The following is a 22,026-nucleotide window of genomic DNA, read 5'->3' on the forward strand; positions in this document are numbered from 1 at the left end:
TTGAGGAAGGTGGATATTGAAAATCATATAGGATCATAAATGAATATGTTTTTGTATTCAAGTTTGGACTCTAGACCACTCCCCTTCTAACTACACACCCCTCTGCACACCTCATTACTAGAGATGTTTGGGGTTAGAGATGGTGTGGGTGATGGAGCTTATGTGAATGATACAATAGTGTGTGTTGATGATCCTCCTACTCCTAAGACCCAAGTATTTAATTTGATTCATTTTTAACATCAATGTACACTAATTCAATTTTTAGCTTATATAAAGTCCATATTCACATACTATGACTAATATTATTATATTATTAATAAACAAGGTGATTCATAATATATTAAAATAAAAAGAGAAGAAACAATCATTTATTAACTATTCAAAGTATGTAAAGATATACTAACTAAGAAGATTAATTTTTATATAATTGATACTTCCATAATATTGTTGTCCTGAATGAACTTGCATGGCACCATCTCTCTTGTAGTAGGGAATCTATATTCTGTCCACTCCATTAGTCGCTCCAATAATGACCTCATTGGGACATTTCCCCTTCAACTCAGTCACCTATCATGTCTATAGAAACTATGGTTACACCACAATCAATTACAAGGAACAATTCCCACTTCTCTTTCTGTTACAACTTGTATGACCTGGCACTCTCTTACAACCAACTACATGGAAAAATTCCACCCCAGCTTGGTCTCCTATCAATCTTAAATTTCCTATATTTGTGAGAAAACAATCTCACTATTACCATTCCCACCTCTTTGGGAAATCCGTCTACCTTGATTGATTTAGAATTGGGAAAAAATGATATGAGAGGTACCAGTCCCCCTTAATTGGGCATGCTCACTCACATGTGGATGCTTTACCTTTGGGGGAATTTTTGGAAATATAAGAGAAGTAACTAAGAGGGGAGGAGTGAACCAGTTCCCACTAAAAAAATTCCAAATCCCTTAGATGTCAATACAAACTTCCTTTAAACTCACAGCTCGGTTAGAACTAGATATTCATTGTAACATGGTTAACAAAGAAATCTTAAGATAATGATGTGTATTAACCTTTACTAACTTAGTTGCAAAAAGATAATAAGAAAATAAAATGAATGCATGTGACAGCAAGATTTAACATGGAAACCCAATTTGGGAAAACCACCAATGCAAGTAGATACAACTTTTGACTCTTCTGAAGTGAGCCTTGTTAGGAGCCAACCCTATTAAAGGTTACAAAACACATTGACCTCGTTAAAGGATTTAAATCATCCTATTAGGAGTGGCCTTGTTAGAGGTCTTAAGACACTTCAATCTAGAAATGCCACCTAGTTAGAGGATTTACAAAATTACTATTAAGTCAACTTTGTTAAGAGATTTCTTCACTACTACAATTATTAAAGAGTAACAATGATTGACCTAATTAATGAAGTAACTAGATTATAGATTTAGATCATTGTTATGGCTTATCCTCTAGATCCTTCCTGATTAGAATATTCTTTGTAGCTCCTTGGATACTCTACTCTTAATCAGGTATCCTTCTCTATTCGCATCTAATCTTCTTTACCACTTTCTCATCTTCAATCCACAACTTTCCCTTTCATATATATGAAACCCAATGTCAATTTGGCTTGAATACCCTTTCAAACAAACAAATAACATCCACTGAGTCAGCTTCCATAAACCAACTAATAGATAAAACTAATCTACTGAAGGTTGGCTAAAACTGAGTCACTTGGTTACCACTAAGTTACTTGGTAACCAACCTGACTCGGTCTACGCTAAACTCCTTTGGTAACTAACCTAACTTGGTTTACATAGGAATTCCTAAACTTTCTTAGCTGATACTAGAGTCTTTTGAACTCAGTTCCAACTGGCAATGCTTGATTAGAGTATAAAATTTGTGTAACATCAATGATAATATACAATTGAATAATTGTTATCAATAATCTCCCTCTTTGGCATTGATGGCAACACCACATGTCATTAAGCAAAGAAAACTTAGAGATATCAAATGATTTATAAGATTTTATAATATCCTTAGTTTCATTCTGATTCTTTATCCATCCATGAGAACTCCCTATGAGATTCTCCCTCTGCCATCTTATCTTCAGACTCCATCCGATCAAGTTCTCCCTCTTGCAAATTATTACCTCTAATTCTTCTTTGATTACACTAATCTCTTTCAATGAATATATGACATGATTCTCTCCCTCTTTGAAATTAAATGCCAAAGAATTCACATTGTTCTCTTACAATGTACCTAATGTACTGATTCATATGCAATGAGCTTTGACTTATTTGCATCAACTTGATAGATCTTCAAAGTAGATTGGTTAATGCATCACTAATCTATACTCTAGTGAGCCTCACATAGAGGAATGACCCCTAGCTTTCCTCTAAGATACAAAAATGCATCCTTAGGTAATGGTTTGGTAAATATGTCAGCAAACTGCTCCTTTGTGTTAACATATTCCAATCTAACCTCTTTATCTTAAAATAGTTCTCTTAGAAAATGATACTTGATTGCAATATGTTTTGTCTTGGTGTGCATCACTAGATTTTTAGATATATTGATTGCACTTGTGTTATCACAATAGATAACCACTGGATCCTTGATTTCTTCTTTCATTTTTATAACAGTTACTTGAACCACATTATGTTGGAGAAATTAACTGCTGCAACAACATGTTTTCCCTCTATTGTAGATTGAGAGATGCAATTTTACTTCTTGCTTGTCCAAGATACTCACCTCTTTCCAAGAAAGAATGCTTCTCCACTGGTGCTCTTCCTATCATCAATACTTCCAACCTAATCAGCATCAATAAAGGATTTCAACTTGAAGTTCCCTCCCTTCTTGTACCATAGACCATAGTCTTGAGTGCCTCTTAGATATTTCATAATTCTTTTGATTGCCATCACATGATTTTCTTTGGTATTTGTAGAAAATATTGTAACTATACCAACTACTAATGCAATATCAAGTCTTTTATGAACAACATACTGAAGTTTCCCAATCATAGATCTATAGGTAGTCTGATTTACCTCTTTTAAATCATCATTCTTGGATAACTTATGTCTAGTAGACATAGGTGTTCCAACTAGTCAGGAATCTTTCGTTCCAAAGGTCTTCAATATCTACTTGACATATTTTGACTGAGTAATGTAAATGTCATCCTTCATTTGATGAACTTGTAAACCAACAAATAGTTTTATTTCTCCAAACATTGACATTTCAAACTCTTTCCTCATTTCTTCAGAGAATGACTTGTATAAGTCATCATGACCTATGAATAGGATATCATCCAAAAATATTTTTGCTAACGAAATCTTGTTTTGTGATCCCTCTTTAATATACAAACTATTGTTATCATTGATTCTTTGAAAACCAATCTTTACCAGATATCCATGAAGTCTCGCATACCATGCTCTAGGAGCTTTCTTTAAACCATATAAAGCTTTGTGTAACTTATAGACCATGTCTCTTTTGTTTGGATCGATGAAACCTTCAGGCTGATCAATGTAGACTTCTTCTTCTAGAGTTTCATTCAAGAAAGATGATTTTACATCCATTTGATACACTTTGAATCCTTTAAATGCAGCATATGCAAGTAGTGTTCTAACTCCTTCAAGTCTATCAATAGGAGCATGTGTTTCTTCATAGTCTATTCCTTCTTGAGCATATCCTTTGCACACTAGCCTTGCCTTATTCCTTGATACTTCGCCATTTTCATTCAATTTGTTTCTGAATACCCACTTTGTACCAATTATATTTTTATCCTTGGGTCTAGGAATAAGAGTCCAACTATTGCTCCTTTCAATTTTCTCAATCTCCTCATCCATTGCCTCTATCCAACTTTCATTTCTCAATGCATCATTAATAGTTCTAGGTTCAAATTCAGTAAGCAAAAATGTACCTTTTAGTTTCTTCCTTGTCATTGTGCCTCCTGTCTAATCTCCAATTATTTTCATAGGTCCATGATACCTTTTGTCATATCTATCAAGTATAGGAATCTTACTTCTAGATTCTGGATTGGATTCACTTGGTTCACCATGCTCAAAGGTTCTATGAATTTTCAAATTTTGCTTTGTTTCTGATGTCTGAGATTCAGTACCCACAGACTGTGAGTTGGGTTCCTCTGTCTAAGACTCAGTTTCCTCATTTTGTGCTAGAAAGCATGTAGTTTTAGTGAAGTCTATTTGGTAAAACAAATTACCTTTTGTCTGATTACCGGTTCCAACTAGGTTTCCTTTACCATCTAGAAGCCTGGCCTTCTCATTCATGAATTCTACCTTGAATCTAATGTTGTTCAAATGTGCCACACTCAGAATATTGTGCCTCAGTCCTTCAACCTAGTAGGCATTATCACATATGATTCCATCAATAAATGCAATGCAGCATTTTCCCTACACATAACATGGTTCATTTTTCCCAAATTTAACACTTCCACCATCATAGTGCTCCAAGTGTTCAAACTTAGTTTTATCACCAATCATGTGATGAGAACAACCACTATCTATTATCCATGTGTCATTCTTGCTAACATGAGAAATAAGTGTCATCTTTTCATTATCCTCATCCTCTTATTCATCTTTAATAGCAATATATACCATTTCATCTTCATTATCATTGTCAAAATCTTTAGCAATATAACAAGATTTCTTATCTTTGTCTTTGTAGTCTTTGTAGCTCTTGAAATATTTGAACTTGTTGGATTTTCTGTCATCTTTACTTTCCTTATTTGGACACCTTGCAACAATGTGACCAACTTCTTCACAAGAAAAATAAATCAATGGAATTTTGTCTTTATATTTACCTTTGCCTTTTGGTAACCTCCTTGCAAGTAGGGCTTCAATGGCTTCAAGATCATCATCAGATTCTTCTTCTCGTCTTCACTGTCAGATGATTTTTCTTTGAATGCAGATTCTATGTTGCAAGATTCAGGAAGATTGTTATCAAAGTTATCCAACTTAAAATTTGTTAACCTTACCACTAGTGCATCCAAAGTTATATCACTTTTGGGATCACATCTCATTTCTTGAATAGCTGAAACTCTAATTGCATAAATAGGAAGAAGAGTTCTTAATACCTTCTTGACTATTATTTCATCTTCTATTTTTCCTCCTGAAGCTTTGATTGCACTCACACTTGCTTTGATTCTCTCCATGTATTTTGCAATATTTTCATCTTTTCTCATCTTCATCTAATCAAATTGACCTCTTAAACTTTTTTCTTTGGCTCTCCTCACATTGTCATCTCCTCCATAGATCTTTTGCAGCTTGTTTTACATTTTATGAGCAATGGGACAATCTTTGACTTCATCAAATTTAGCATAATTGAGAGTAGAAACAATGTCAATCATCATTGTGTTGTGACTTTTTTTATCTATCATCTGATCCACAGTCAAAGGATCAGGAGGTGACACATAATGGTTCTCTAGGAATTTTAGGCTTTTGTCTCCAATGGTTCCCAAATGCAGCTTCATGAGATCTTATCATGCTTTGAAGTTATCTTTGTTCAACTTGGGAATATCTCTTCTGTAAGACATCTTGATCTTTAGCTTAAGTCCTTGAAACCTTTTCTGCAAGCACCAACAGCTCTGATTCCAATTGTTGGAAATATAAGAGGATTAACTAAGAGAGGAGGGTTGAATCAATTACCACTAAAAAAATTTCAAATCCCTTATATGTCAATAAAAACTTCCTTTAAACTCACTATTCAGTTAGAACTAGATATTCATTGTAACTCAGTTAACAAAGAAATCTTAAGATAATGATGTGCATTAACCTTTAGTAACTTAGTTGCAAAAAGATAAAGCAATAAGCAAATAACATTAACACATGAGACACCACTCTTTAACATGGAAACCCAATTGGGGAAAACCACCAATACAACTAGTTACAACTTTTCGCTCTTCTTAAGTGAGTCATGTTAGGAGCCAACCTAGTTAAAGGTTACAAATCAAATTTTTAGCTGTAACCCCGTTAAAGGATTTAAATCACCCTATTAGGAGTGGTCTTGCTAGAGGTCTTAAGACATTTCAATCTAGAAATGCCACCTAGTTAGAGGATTTACAAAATGATTGTTAAGTCAACTCTGTTAAGAGATTTCTTCACTGCTACAATTGTTAGAGAGTAACAATGATTGACCTGATTAATGAAGCAACCAAATTAGATTTAGATCATTTTTCCGGCTTATCCTTTGGATCCTTCCTTATCATAATATTCTTTGCAACACCTTAGATACTTTTCTCTTAATCAGATATCCTTCTTTATTCGCATCTTATCTTCTTCACCACTTTCTCATCTTCAATCCACAACTTGATCTTTCATATATATGAGATCCAATGTCAAGTCGGCTTGAATATCCTTTCAAACAAATAAATAACATCCACTAAGTCAGCTTGCACAAACCAACTAATAGATAAAACTAATTTGTTGAAGGTCGGCTAAAATTGGCTCACTCGGTTACCACTGAATTCCTTGGTAACCGATCGAACTTGGTTTACAGTGAACTCCTTTAGTAATCGACTTCACTTGGTTTACAAATGAGGAATCCCTGAACTTGCTTGGCTAATACTGGAATCTTCTAAACTCGATTCCAACTAGCAATGCTCAATTAAAGCATTAAATTTCTGTAACATCAATGATAATACACAATTGAATAATTGTTATCAACATAAATAACTTATCAAGTACCATTCCCAATTCTTTAGGAAATCTATCTTCCTTGACCATGTTAGATTTGTCCGAAAATAGTGTTAGTGGACATATCCCATGGGAAATTTGTACCAAGCTATCCAATTTGCAAAATATCAGTTTATATGAAAGCCATCTTAGTGGAAGCATACCGAGTTCCCTAGGAAGTTGCTCCAATCTAAAAATACTTTATTTAAATAATAACCAACTCACTAGAATAGTTCCAATGGAGTTGGGAATGTTGAAACTTCTTAACTGGCTTTATCTACACACCAATAAACTTGTTGGTGATAGCAGTAACACATTGGCCTTTCTCATTGCTCTCACTAACTACTCCTACTTGCGGTGTCCTATAACCATCTAACTGGTACTTTGCCTCCATCCATAGGTCAACTATACTCTGATCTATATAATTTGGATTCATCAAACAACACGATAAGAGGAAGCATACCACAGCAGATTACCAGTCTAACAAACTTAACATACTTGGATTTAGGCAATAATATTTTCAGCATCACTATTTTGTCTAGAGTAAAATGATTGCATAAGTTGGAAAGATTGTATATGGGTGGTAATAAATTAGAGGGAAATATTCCAAGTGAGATAGGTCAAATGGAACATCTTGGGCTATTAAACCTTAGTGACAACCACTTATCTAGAAAAATACTAGATTCTCTTGGTAGCATCCAGCAGCTACAATATCTTTATCTTCACCACAACTTATCAGGGGAGATCCTTGTTAGATTAGTGGGATGTCAGAAGTTGGAGCTCCTTGACTTGGCTTATAATAAACAAGATGGAAGGATACCCCATCAAGTAGTTGTCAGCCTTAGAAACTTGCAATTCGACCTCAATCTTTCATGAAATTCTCTGGAAGGATCCTTGCCACATGAGATGAATAAGATCATATTGGGTCAAGCCATTGACATCTCGAGAAACTAACTTACCGAAGTGATTCCATATTCTCTGGGAGAGAGCACAAATTTATAGCATCTAAATCTGCCCCACAATAGCTTTAAAGGTCCAATGCCAAATTCACTTTCCAAATTACAAAATCTCCTAGAAATGGATCTATCTACCAATTTTTTGTCGAGTTCAATACCAATGCCCCTTCAAATTCTAAAACTACTTAACTACATGAATGTTTCTTTCAATAATTTTTCTAGACAGATTCCAGAGGGAGGTTTCTTTCCAAATAGAAGTGTTATAACATTGTTTGAGGGCAACCTTGGTCTCTATGGCCCCAAAAATTGGTCTTATCGGTTGGTGGAAAAGTTACATTTTTCGTATGCTCCATCATTATAGGAATGTTATGGCAAAAAAAACTTTCAAAATAATCATTCTATCCTTCAAACATCATTTTCCAAATGTTCATCTATCCAAGGTTTTCTTATGAGGATCTTGTCATTACAACAGGTGAATTTGATGAGTTAGACTTGGTAGGAGTGGGTAGACTTGGACCTATCTACAAAGGCATTTTGAGGGATGGTCAGATGGTTGCAGTCAAGACACTTAATTTTCTAAATGAAGAAGCTGATAAGAGATTTACCAGAGAATGCAAAGTGTTAGGGAGGATTCAACACCGTAATCTCATCAAGATCTAAAGTGCATTTTACTTCCCTGACTTGAAAGGTTTGGTTCTTCAATTTGTATCTAATGGAAGCTTGAAAGGCATTTGTACCCTGAAATAGGTGATCAAAATGCTTGTCAATTAGGATTCAGTGAATGTTTGAGCATCACCATAGGTGTAGCACATGGCATTGAATATTGACATCATGATTGTCCAATGCAGCTTTCTCACTATGATTTAAAACTTAGCAATGTGCTCCTAGATGTCGACATGACAACCCTTGTGACTGATTTTGGTATATCTCATTTAATTATTGCAAATCCGAAAGATTCACTGAGTACAACAAAATTTGCACTCAGAGTATCTATAAGATATATTTCTCCAAGGAATTATTTTTTAGTATCTTTTATATTGTTATTGTCAGTTCTCTTAATAGATTTTCATGAATAAATTTGATTATAGACTATGGTTTGGGCGGGAATGTTTCTATAAAAGGAGATGTTTATAGTTTCAGAATCCTGACATTAGAGATGGTTAGAAGGAGGAGGCTAAGCGATGAATTTTTTTGGGAGATATTGTTGTGACATTCTATCTCAATATCGCCCATTTCCATGGGGTCCCTCCACCAATTTGTGCACAACAGAACAGAGATCGTGAAATAGGGTTTGTGGTGAATCTCCCACCCACCAACTGCGTTGTGCATTCTATTTGGAGTACCCCAAACAAAACAGTCCATAGTGGAATTTGGCCAAATCAAACAAGGCGCATTTGGAGCCCGATCATCACTCTCACCCAATCACCTTGGAGCACAGTTCAATGCTTGTCATGGAGAAAGAAATGGTCAACACAATCCACAACCCACCCAAAAGTGTGCTTTCCATACTTTCTGGAGCACGGTTACACTCTCGTTGTGGATTGTTTCCATCACAAAAATTCCGCGATTCCTCCCAAATTGCGCTCTCCACTTTTTTCGGGGCGCACTTTCAAGCCCATGATAACAGAGCGCACTTTCCTCCATTTCAAGGAAAATGTGGTGTGGATGAAAAATCCACAAGTTTATTAAGAATGCACTCTCCACATTTATAACATTGTCCAAGGAATGGTCAAACATGGATAATCCTCCACACCATCTAAAGCGCACTCACCTAGGCGCAATTTTGAGATTATTGTGGAATTTTTCCAATGTATGAAATTCCATGACATTACTAAAACTGTGCTCTTCGCGGCTTGTGGAGCGCAAATCAACCCTACTACGAATTTTGTTCATCAAAGAAGAATCCTTCACTACCTAGAATGTGCACTCTTTGTGTTTCTCAGGTTGGGATTCTCAGCACATCGTGGATTATGTCCAAAGGAGGATGTGATCAAGAAAGTTATAATCTTTCCAATGTGGAGTGGATCATAGCTGAAAATATGAAAACTTTGAAAACTTTAAATTTTGGAGAAATCCAAAAAATTGGAAAATTTGGATGAATCTGAGAGGAAGCCTAAAATTTGGAAAAATTTTGAAGTTGAAATTTTTAAAACTCTCGAATAATTGAAAAGGTTGTGAAAAATCTAAAAGATGGGAATTTGGAAAAAAAAAATTCAAAAAATTTGCAAAATTTGGAAAGAAATCCATCGAAATCGGAAAAAGCAAAAAGTTGGAAAATTCCTTAAGGATGGAAAGCGGATCTTTAAAAAAAAGAAAATCAAAGTGAATTTTTGTAAATAATTTTGGATTTACATAAAATGAATTAAATATTATTTCTTATTAATATTGAATTCAATGATTTTTCAAAAATACTCCAAAAAAAAAAAGTATTCAAAGAAATTGAAAAGAGATTAGGTTTTTTTTCAGTAAAACATGAAAATTAATTAAATGTTGATATTTTTAACTAATATTTAATTAACTAATTTCTCAAAAATCAAAGTGGGATAAATGAAGGCTAAGCTTCATCTGAAAGCTAAAAACATCAAACTGGAAATTTCTTGAAAAAAAGGGAAAAAGCAACAAGTGGCACAGAAGTGGGAATCTTGGTGGCTAAGTAAAGCAGTTGCCTAATTTTAGGCTACAGCTTTGAAGGCATCATATCTGAAGGACGATTTATATAAGAAACCCTTTCATTCATTCCCTCTCACACTCAAAAATTTGAAGAACGAATTGAGAATAGGAGTAAAATTCAAAGAGTTTGTCAGAAGGGAGATTTTTTGAAGAAATTTTCAAGATCATTGAGGAAATGGTGCAGTAAGATTTTGAATTAAATCATAAGGAAATATTTTAGTGAGTTGGAGAAATCTTCGTGAATCCTGAGAAAAAACTAGAAATTTTGACAAAATTCCAAAATCTTTGTCCTCGGGAGAAATTATCTTTGGTTTTTTATGTTTTTTTTCGCATATTCTTACGTAAGAGCATTTTTTGTTTGTAGGAAGGAAGAATGGCAGAACCTCAAGGAATAGGAGAAATGCACATAAAATTGATAAAGAATGAAAGGAGAGGTTTTTATCCCGAATCCAAAATTATGTCAAAGTGAGCAAAAATCGGAGATACAAGCCTTGGCGGCCTTGATTTGAATGAATTCAATCGAAGAAGAATACAATGACCATCATCTAATGCACCAGGATACGAGAATTATGAGAAGTTGAATTGTTGCTGCAGTTGGTTTCCCTCCTTTTCAACATCCGGAGTTGATTATGGAATGTACCAAACACTATAGTCTCAGGGACAAGACTATCAAGGATTCTAAACAAAATATCCTCATAGATTTTTCTCCAACATCCATATTTGAAGCATTTGGGATTACTTCTCACTTGGGGATGGTCACAAGAACATAGGAGCGGACACTTAGAATCTACACCTCTGTAGTCGATTTCTGTGAGGAAATAATCAACAAATGATGGTTGAAAAAGAGTAGATCACACCATTCCAAGATTCCTAAGGAAATAACATGGCTCAACTTGTAGCGGGAGTATAGCGATATGATAATGATGCTAATTTGCATATTTGGCATGCCTCATTCTTATAGATTTGAATCTTGGATGTGTACTTTGTTGAGTAGGTGACAGGATAGATTGGGTTGATGAATCTAGAGCATACAAGGAGATCTTACATGAGCTCTTATGTCATCTACATGCTAGCACGGAGGATGAATTATGATGGAATACAATGCAAAGGACTGATTAGAAGTGGAACCCAACACTTGAAAGTTCATGAATGTTACTCACAATTGCACTTATATTCCAAGGATGATTACATACAGATTAATGATGCCTTTTTCATGTGCATAGTGAGAACATTGCAAAAGAGGCTACATATGAGATTGTTAGTTGGTGTGATGAAGTTGCTAGAAGATTACGATGCTTGGTTCATTCAGTTTCCTACCTTTTCATACATTTGAGTTTAGAGATTCTTCATGGAGCCATACAAACTTCTTAGGTACCCAACAAATAAGATGGTCTTGTTAGAGCTTACTCAACAACTTACAACATATGAAAAGATCTAGAAAGGGAAGAAGAATTTGGGATTGCAATTCCCAATTTCTATGGGAGAAGGAAAAAATGAGGTATGCCTATGTTTGAAGGCTGTAGAGAGATCATCATATGAGCTCCACTTCTTCCATATTTTTTTTATATGGAAAGGCCTAATTTTGATCCCTACAATAAGAACACATCAGTAGCAGGATCAAACTACCAACACAAAGTTCACCTTGAAATTTTTTTGGAATTGTTGCAGATGAGATGAGATTAGAAACAAGATGCATTCAAGATTACCACTGAACATTATTAGAACATGCAACATATTTCAGGTTCCTAATCAAATGGAGGAGGATCCAAGTGTGATGTGAAAAAGATTCAATCTAGAAATGATAGTTCAACCATATGATTGGAAAAGTAAAGAGGTTACAAATCAGGAAGCTCTTTCAAAGCCAGTATTGGATTTTACAAAGTGATGGATATAGCATAAGCTTGGGAAACTAGTTGTACCAGTAAATGGATTCACCTATAGAAATATTGGTCACCGATTGCTTAGGGATGAAAGACTAGACAAATATATAAGGGAATCGATTGTTGAAGAAAGAGGACCTCCATTAAAAGGTGTAGAAACTAGGACAGGGAAAGAGATAGCTCGAGAAAAATAACCTAGGAGTGGGATAGATATCCAAGAGCCTCAATAGAAGAAGAAAAAATTTGGAAATGCCCCCTCTTCTCTGAGTCACATTCTGACCGTTCAAGAGATAGAAACATTTGAAAGGAAGGAAGTAGAGACAAGCATAAGGAAAATTGAGCAAGAAGAAAATTTGGATAGGCCAATGCATGATAGACTGAGAATAAATGCCTATGAAAAAGCTATGCAAGAAAGAGGAAGAGATCAAGATATAGATATAGAAGAAATTCTTGCTACAATCTTGGAGCAAGAAATTATGGAGGCCGATGATAGTCTAGTAGAGGAAGAGACTCCTATAGTAGCAATGCATCTTCCAAATTTTGAAGCCATAATTCTTGAAGTAACGGTGGATGGTCTAGGAGATTAAGAGGAGATCGACATTTGAGAAGTCCAAAGGAAAGAGAAATTGGTGATTCCAGGGGACCAGAGTATACCCATTCCAAAATGGTTGAAGAAAAAAATTTATAAGAGTCAACAAAGGCAGGTTGATCTGGCAATTGAATTATAGAAAATTTTAGATCGAGAAAACTAATCAGAAGAACAAGGGAAAGAAAAAAGATTCTCTAAGGTTGTTAGAGGAGAATTGGGGTCTAGAATCTTGTAGATTGTGACTCTTGTGGTCGATGAGAGCAAAAATCAGATTGGTCCAGATGAATACCATGTTACATAAATAAATTTTGGTCATGTGTCCTAGGAGAAAATATTAGAAGAATTTGATGACTCTACACAGGATTTGAAGGATAGACTGAAGTAAGTGGAAGAAGGGTACAAGAAATAGAAAAAGATAAATTAGAGCCTTGTGTTAGTCCATCAATGGCTTGCCTCATCCTATAAGAGAGGAAGGTCCATCGTTTGTCTCTTTGTTAAGTGTTTCCACTTAAGTGGTAGATGACATTGATAGGATCAAGTGGACTGCTCAAGGTGCAAAGATTTGGGCCTTCAAACATGTAGAAGAATTAGTTAAAGTGCATAGTGGGGCATTCATTTTACTATCTAGGATCTAGTGCATGGAGGAATCATGGGAGGATGAACATATTTACAAAGATGAAGTGATCTCCAACATTCAAAATCTAATGGAGACCCCAAAGAAAGCATTGATCGATGGTTAAGTTATCAGTGAGGGGGGTCTCTATAATTTTCTTTGATGTTACAGTGCAGTGATCACAGCTAACTAAATGCATGAGAGCTTCACCAAGGAATCCGCTCAATGGAAAAGGATGATTGACAACATCAAACAATGGGTATCCAATATAGTCACATCCTTGTTGTCACAAAGATTGGTGGAAGATGAAGTGACAACTTGTAATTTGAAAGTCACGTTAGAAGAATTATTTCAACTCAATTTTTATGAAAGAGATGATTTTGAAAACATATCCATCTTCTCGAGTACAATGCACACAACTCAAGACTTACTACCAAATTGGGAGGAAAGCTTGGGAAAAGCAGAAAGAGCAATTGCAGTTCTAGAATTCAAGCAAGAATCTGCATCAAGCATCACTACAAAGGAGTTGGAAATAGTGTTGGATCGGTTCCATGCCTTCAAGTGCAAGAATCAAGGATAGATTCATTTAATGCATAGTGGGTGTTCTTAAGTGGTCATTTATTACAACCCACTCCCTTCGTAGATAAGCATGCATAGTGGGTACTTATTACCCACTATAGTAGTGGATTCCTTATTGCATTATTTTAGATTCCTTTTCTTTGCCCTAATCCTAATTAAGGATGATGTGGCATGATATGGGCCATTGGTTATTGTGATCATCCGGGCCACCCATAATAATCGAGGACCTATATAAAGGCCTTAGCTCTTATTTATAAAAGGAGGATTTTCTAAGATTGTTTCTATGAGCTATTGAGATAATAAAGTTTTCATTGAATCTTGGTGAATACTTGATGTGTATTAGTGCTTGCGTGTTCTCTTAAATTCCCTCATTTAGATTGAGTTTAGTTTATTTAGAGTGTTGTGATTGCAATGAAGAATATGATGGTCTATTGATGGATTCCTTTGGTTCATACTTTTGACATTTAGTGATTCTAAATCATTGTACAAAGTTAGCATGAACCCCTTTCATACATATATTTCACTTCTATCTTTCATATACATTGTTCTTTATGATGGTTTATGTGGTGGTATGAAAATATTTTGCATAACCCTTGAAGATTGCACCAGTTCACAAGTAGTTGTAGTATAACTTGGTGAAGTGGAGCTTGGTAAATTGAGGAATTTGTCCACTTGAGTACCATTTATTGTCAACACTATCCTTAGGATTAGAATAGAATTCCTAAACCCTATCCTATTTCATTTCTACATATTTTCTGAAAACCCAAAAAAGCACTTCATTGCAAAAACTTAAGAGAGCTCCCACATCCAATATGGCTTGAAATAAATCTGAGTAAATACATAAGATCCCTTATGATCATCAGAAAATCACATCAACCACCAAGCTTATCCACAATCAAGACCTGACATTGAAGGAACCTTGGAGTCATTGTACGATCTTCTAGCAATCTTAGCATACATGAGACTTTGTTCAAGAAGGGATAAGATATTTTGGTATTTTGTTATATTGTTTGGTGGGTCATAAAACACACATCAACATATATGAACTTGCAGAGGTGGGTAAGGTCAGGTTTTCTAGACACATTAGCAGACTTTGTTCATCGTGAGCAATTCAAAGATGTGAATAAAAATATGGAAGATAAAAGATGTCTTCTTTCATCCATTAATGTTGGTTTATTGCATAGTAGTGAATCACCAAGAGAATGACCTTCAATGAGAGATGTTATCAAGGTTTTAGACAATCTCAAGAAATCTTTAATGAAAGGTGTAACTTCTATCAATTTAACACCAACCATATCAGAACTCTTACATAATACGAATGTTAGGGAATCATTGGCCTCTAGCAGTCAAAGTTATACCTTCAGATATTTGTAAGTTTCTTTAAGAAGCTTTTGTCTTCTTTCATGTAAATTTTTTCTGAGACTAAATTATAGTTGTTTGAAATTGTAAGCTGATCAAAGTCATGTGAATGTAGTATCCTAGCTTGAGAAACTATATTGTTGTCTATATATACTTGTTGAAAGCAATATCTCTCATACCATGTAGCTTAAAAAGAATTATACATTATTTTCTAAGCTCAAAAACATGACAGGGAAAGAAAAGCATGACTAAGAACTTAAAGGTCATTAATATTTGAACTTTTTATTAGAATATTTAGTAATTCACCCAATTTTTTCGTAATACCCCAAGGCTTGGACCCAATAGCAGGAAATACTAATCTCATATTGACGATTGGGCTTTTGTCCATAGAAGGATAAGCCAATTTCCCTATTTAATTTCCCTATGTACATAACACTTCTAGTCCATTTCAGGAGTCTCGAGCTTAGTGAAAATATGTATTGCAGATGAGATTGCACTTATCCATGGTATTGTCCATAGAGTGCTTTGCCTCTTGATGACTCAGTAGCAGCCATTTAATTAAAATTATCAAAGATGTTGTTGCCCTTTTTCTTTTTAGGAGTTTGGGGTTCTTCATTGTAGTATGTCATGTAATTATAATCACTGAGGGTCTGTTTGGTTCATGGAATTAGACATGAAGTGGCTTTTGCAAAAATTGTGTTTGGAAAATTTTACATTTGTGTCTAAAATTAATATATGGAATTAGAATTGTAAAAAATCTAATTTTACCTCAAAACTAGGTTATTGAACTTCCCACTAGCTACTTAGAATTGAAAATCAAAACGTGGTTACACTTTTGAGGAGTGTAAATAATTTAGATTGAACCTCTTTTTTTGGTCTGTCAGTAGCAACAATATTGTTTACAAGTGCCCATACAAAATGGGTGGGAGCTTTGAAGTGAAAAATTGAGGTTTTGGGGACCCATTTGTAGTTGTTCGTTGAGTTCTTTCTATTGAAGGACATAAATATGGGATCCATAGGTAAAGAGGATTAGACATAGTTCATGAGCATAGTGAGGTAAAGATCAAAATTATAGTGGCCATGTTGTGCATCATGCTAGATTTTCCTCCCCTCACCACATGCACCCTATACCACAGTCATCAAAAGAAGAAGAGAAATAGTAGACCAGTGTCATCATCAGTGTTACAATCCAACCACATTCTTCTCCATTATGTACTCAGTTGTGGTGTGCTTGTATCCTTAATGGGTAAACCTTCCACCACCACCACTACTATAGGGTTTAGATCTGTCCTTGCCTCTGTAACTTCATATGTAGAACTACCTTGTTAACAACCCTATTGTCTATGTCCAAAGAATTAGTTATGATCATGCCTTAACCATTCAACGATGTCATATCGTAGCCATGGTATGATAGTAATCCACCACCACCACCACTTTGTTTCAACTGCATTTATAAACCAAAGAATCATTAACAGGATTTTAACTATAAACCTCACTCTTGTTTCCCTAACAATGGAAAGGTGGCCTCTGTGATTGCAAGGGAATGCAACAAGGTCCATGGTTGCATTATGAAGCATACCAATGCCCATACAAATTGGATTGCAAAAATATTCCAGTGCTCATGCAAAAAAAAAAACCTAATTCTAATTCTAATTTGAAGAACCAAACACAAAAATGTAATCTTATCACTCATCTTCTTGATGAACCAAAGGATTCCACTAAAATTGCAAAAATCATTTTCAAGATTTGCAAAACCTTGATTTGGTTAAATCAAGATTTGTATGAATCTCGATTTCTACAATTCCACGAACCAAATGGACCCTAAGAGTTCAAAATTGGAATGGTCATTTCATCCACTCATCTGTTGTCATTTTCTAACTTCTATTCTTTCCTAATGGCCCTTGTCACTGTAGCCTACCTCTAGAACCAATAAACAATTTGACTATAATATATCAAAATATAACATAAGACTTTGAAATAATGTCTCTGATACATAAACAAATCTTAAGAGAGCTTTACATGTAGGCAATTTTTTCATCTTTATATGATAGTTAAGTCACACTTGAAATAAGTCAATTATAAGGATTTGTCCTTTTTTTTCAATTATCATAATTTAGTTGTTACACTATTTGTGGTAATATGTTAATTTCATTTCTTCTTTTTTGAGTAATATGTTATTTTATTTTTCCCTTTTTTTTCCTCTATATCTATTGTGCACTATTTTTTCTCATTATTTTATTATTTCTCTTATTAAAATTGAATATAAATAAATTATATTTCTTATTCTATTAAAAATAGAAGTTAATTTTTTTACATTCATTTATATAAAATATAATTTTATTATCAAACTCATCCTTGTGTAATTGCTAATGTATATTAGTTTTCACTTTTTAGTTCCTGTCATTAAGAGAGGAGACTAAAGTTTTCACTTGCCTGTTTACATAAATTTATACTTGAGAATCACCCAACTTCCATTTATCTTATAGTTTGTGTAAAGTTTTCTACTAAATCTAAAAACACGTAAAGTTATCTACTAAATCTTAAATTTCATGAATACACTTAAAGTTTTCTACTAAATTATCTTCTCAAACATCCATTTTTCTTACAAAATTAAGTGAAATTTAAGATAGATGTTTGAGAAGATTAGAAAATTAAAAATAACATTGGACATTTTGGAAATACCTCCATACTTGGAATTTCATAAAGACTTCATGTATGTTGTCCTTGTTTCCACAGTTTGCATACGTTGCATATCAGAGCAATTGCATATTGGAGGAGTGATGTTTGGTGTTAATTTCTACATTCACAGTGATTTTGAATCTATAAACAAGAACAAATTATTTCATCATGTTGATGCATAAAAATATATGATACTTTCCTTACAATTATGACTTTCACTCATTCTCACCTTTCACAAAATATTTGTCACTACCCTCAACATATCTATTTTGTTGGCTCTTTATGCCCTAAAAATAGTTGGACTTCCTTGCACTATTATTTTATCCAATATGACATATGATTACTTAGATTTATTATATATAGAAATTGTTCTAGAAAAAATTATTATGCCATGGTATTTATTTAAGACATACAAAATTGTTATGCCTAAGTCATTGATTTGATGTGATTTAAATATAAGACTTTTATGTTTCTATTTTGTTTGTCCCTCTTTTCATTTTTTTATCACTTATTATTGTTTGCATTTTATAGTTTATTCAGAAAATATTTTGGGTCTCCTTTTCATTTTTTATCACTTGTTATTATTTTCATTTTATAGTTCATTATGAAAATATTTTGGGCTTCGCATATGAAGCCTAGTATATGAAGTTTTGTGTTTTCTTATCTATTTATTGTGATTGTATTCTTTATCGATTTGATGTTATTTTTCTGTTAGGGATGTATCCATTTGTGTATCCTTTCCTTCATAAGAGTTTGGTTTTGTTCTATGAGTATTGTCTCAAACAAGGCTTCACAGAAGTTGCTGACTATTCTTGTTTATGTATTTGTTTCCTCTATGTTAATTTTGTTAATTCATGTCTCCCTAGAAGATCCAACCATGATAATTACTCTACCAGCAAACATCACGCCCCCTGTACATTTCTCCCTTTCCATATTGTTCTTTCTACTGGAGCTTTTACCAACTAAATGAACATGAGATTCTCATTCTTATTCTTATTTCTTGAGCAAGTTATATATCCTTGGTCTTATCCTTTTGACACCCTTTCACATCTTCATTAATGCATATTGTCTATAAATATCATTTTTTGAAGCTATCATCCTCTCATTTGAACAAATTAGTCTTAGGACCCGTAGAGACGTATGTTGTCATTGAATGGTTTGAAAGGGGTCATAGGATACCCTATGACCCCTTTTCACCCATTTGAACAAATATAATATGCCCCTAGGGGTCCTAGGACCCCTAGCAACATATGTTGTCGTCGAATAGTTCAAAAGGGATTGTAGGATACCCTATGATCCCTTTTGACCCATTTGAACAAATATAATGTCCTTAGGGGTCCTAAGATCTCTAGAGGCATGTTGTCATGTAATGGGTCATAAGATACCCTATGACCCCTCCTATTACCACTTTTGACCAATTGAAACAAGGGGTCATAAGACCCCAAGGGACGTATGTTGTCATTGAATAGGTAGAATTAGAGGAATTGAAATATAAGATCAATATTTAAAGGGAATGAGATTTTCTAATGAAATGGGGTGGTGGGTGGTTTTCACCTATTAGGATCTATAAATGTTGGATCTCATTATTCCATCAAGTCTCTATCGAACTATTTTTTACCCGATGATCGCAGGCAGCACACGAGAGAATTAGAGGGTACTCAATAATAGGCCCTCCATAATGGGAGGGATAAGGTTTTTTTATTAGAGATTGGAAGCCAAATTTCAATCATATCCATAGAGTCCTGATTTAGGTAAAGATTATGTAATCTTCCACACGAATATTGAAATGAGTAGAAAACCAAATTGATATCACATAAGTTGGGTAAGTATATCAAATTAGATGAGGACGTTGAAAAATTGGACCATAGCACGTATATAAGTATATGTATTACATGATGCTCACAACTTACTCTTCTTCCTACCATAGGAATTTGGTCAAGTGAAGGATTCTAGTGGCTAGAAATTAGAGTTGAAGAAAAATTGAACAATGCAAGAAATACATAGAATGGGGACATAGTATGGAAGAGAGCTCAGTAGATAAGAAAGGTAAGGTTTTAGAGAAAAATGTGTTACAAGAAAAGCTTTTGGCTATGAAAATGTGGTAGTGTAGCCGGAGGAACTAGGCAAGGGAAATGGACAAGAGGAAGATAGGCAGCACAGGTGAACGAATGTGTATCAGAGATTTCATTTTTTTTAAAGACCAGAGACCAAAGTTGAGTAAGAACAGAACAAATATCTCTAGAAAAGAGGGATTAGGTGAAGCATGCCTTTATTCAAGACTGTAGAGTTGGGCTATCTTATAGGAGGGACCATGGGAATTTTTGGGTCTAGGTGACATGAAAATAGGTAATTGTGATCTTAAACAACTTCACATTATGGGTACCTTGAGTGATCAAGGTCACCAGATTGATTGTGTAGGGGAAGGTTCTATAGGAGAGAAGCTTTGTGAAGAGGTAGAAAAAAGTAAGAGATGAAAATAGAAAAGAAAAAATTCAAGGGGAGCCCTCAAATACATTCAAACACATCTAAATGTTTCCAATAAGGGAGAAGAACGATCAGGTAAAGGTAGGTTTGGATGAGGAAGGACATCTCCCTCCAAATGATGAAGAGAACTTGTTGGGAATGACAGGAGAGGTGGATCTCATTGAAAATAGAACTATAAGGTAGTCTAAATCAAAACTTAAGAAGCCAAATACTGTTATTGAAAATAATCAAGGTAGGAAGTTTTCCCAAACTCTATTAGATATGGCAGGGAACACAAAGGACCATAATATGTTGAAATCCAACAGGGACTTGTTCTTTCCTAGGCACCCATGAAATTCTTTATATGGAATGTCAAGGGATGAAATGGCCCCTGATAGGCATCTCTTCATCAAACGATGTCTCAATAAAGAGATTGCACATGTGGTACAATTACACAAAACAAAACTAAAATAGGAGGAGGGAAAGGCACTTTTTGTAGCGATCAAGTATAGGAAGAGCCCTTTGTTAGATCAGTAGGTGCTTCTAGTGGCTTAGGAATTTTCTGGAATTCTATATCAATTAATAATATAGTAGTTTCATAGGCAAACAATTGGCAGTGAAGCTGTTTTTTTTATAAATTTATATGGTTGTCTAGATCTGTTGGCAAGCGAGTTGTATGGAGTGAAATTCCATGTGTTTTAGGGAGTGAAACAGATGTTATTTTTTTTATAGGAGGATATTTTAATTCCACATTGGCAATTGATGAGAACAAATGTGGGAAAGGTGAACTTAGTGGTGTGCAAAGAGGGAGTTCTCATCCTTTGTTTCAAATAATAGTTTATGAGAGATTAAAATTAAAGAAAAATAAAATACATGCCTTCATAGGGATAGTGGAGATGCTCAATCATTTTTGGGTTTTTAGTGCATGGGATTCTTCAAGAGTGGTGTTTGAGTAAATAATTTTATCCTTTTGCAGGCTCTAACCACTATTTGTTGGAAAGAGATGTTGTACCAATGAGATGTCCACTTAATTCTGACAAAATGTGGTTAAGGGATGTAATGAACCTGGATTAATATATATTTTCCTTGTTTAGATTCAAATATTTAAAAATTGTTTCAATCAAATTGCAATAAATATGACTTTAATTATTATGGTGCTACTTTAAAATTGTTTCAAATATTATCCTCATTATTTCCAAGATCCTCTGTGAACATTCATATATTGTTATTCCATAATACATTAATATATACATCTATTATTATAACTGTTATCAATATCCAAATAAACCTAAACCTAATTTAATTGTTAGAAATCATCCTTTTAAACTTTAATTTACTAATTATTATTAATCTGATGCTTACATCTGATTACAAAAATTGATTACATAAATGTAATTAAAGCTGACTACATAAATATAAACAAATATCGTTTTGTGAAAGGCACGTCTTCTCCATCATGTCTACCGAGTACATATGAATACTCGTTCCCGCATTAGGGTTAGGTATGTGAAGGAAAAAAAAAAAAGATGAATCAGCAGTCGAATAAAAACTAAACACA

General features: G+C 34.2%; 1 pseudogene; it reads left to right on the forward strand.

The window, feature by feature from the left end:
* The first annotated feature begins 570 nt into the window (after window positions 1-570).
* LOC149569403 (uncharacterized) overlaps window positions 571-22,026 on the forward strand; it is a 37,005-nt pseudogene continuing 15,549 nt past the window's right edge.

This window comes from Cupressus sempervirens, chromosome 3 (assembly GCF_028749045.1).
Source record: "Cupressus sempervirens isolate cs-2001-9-10 chromosome 3, ASM2874904v1, whole genome shotgun sequence".
In the NCBI taxonomy this organism is placed as follows: Eukaryota; Viridiplantae; Streptophyta; class Pinopsida; order Cupressales; family Cupressaceae; genus Cupressus; species Cupressus sempervirens.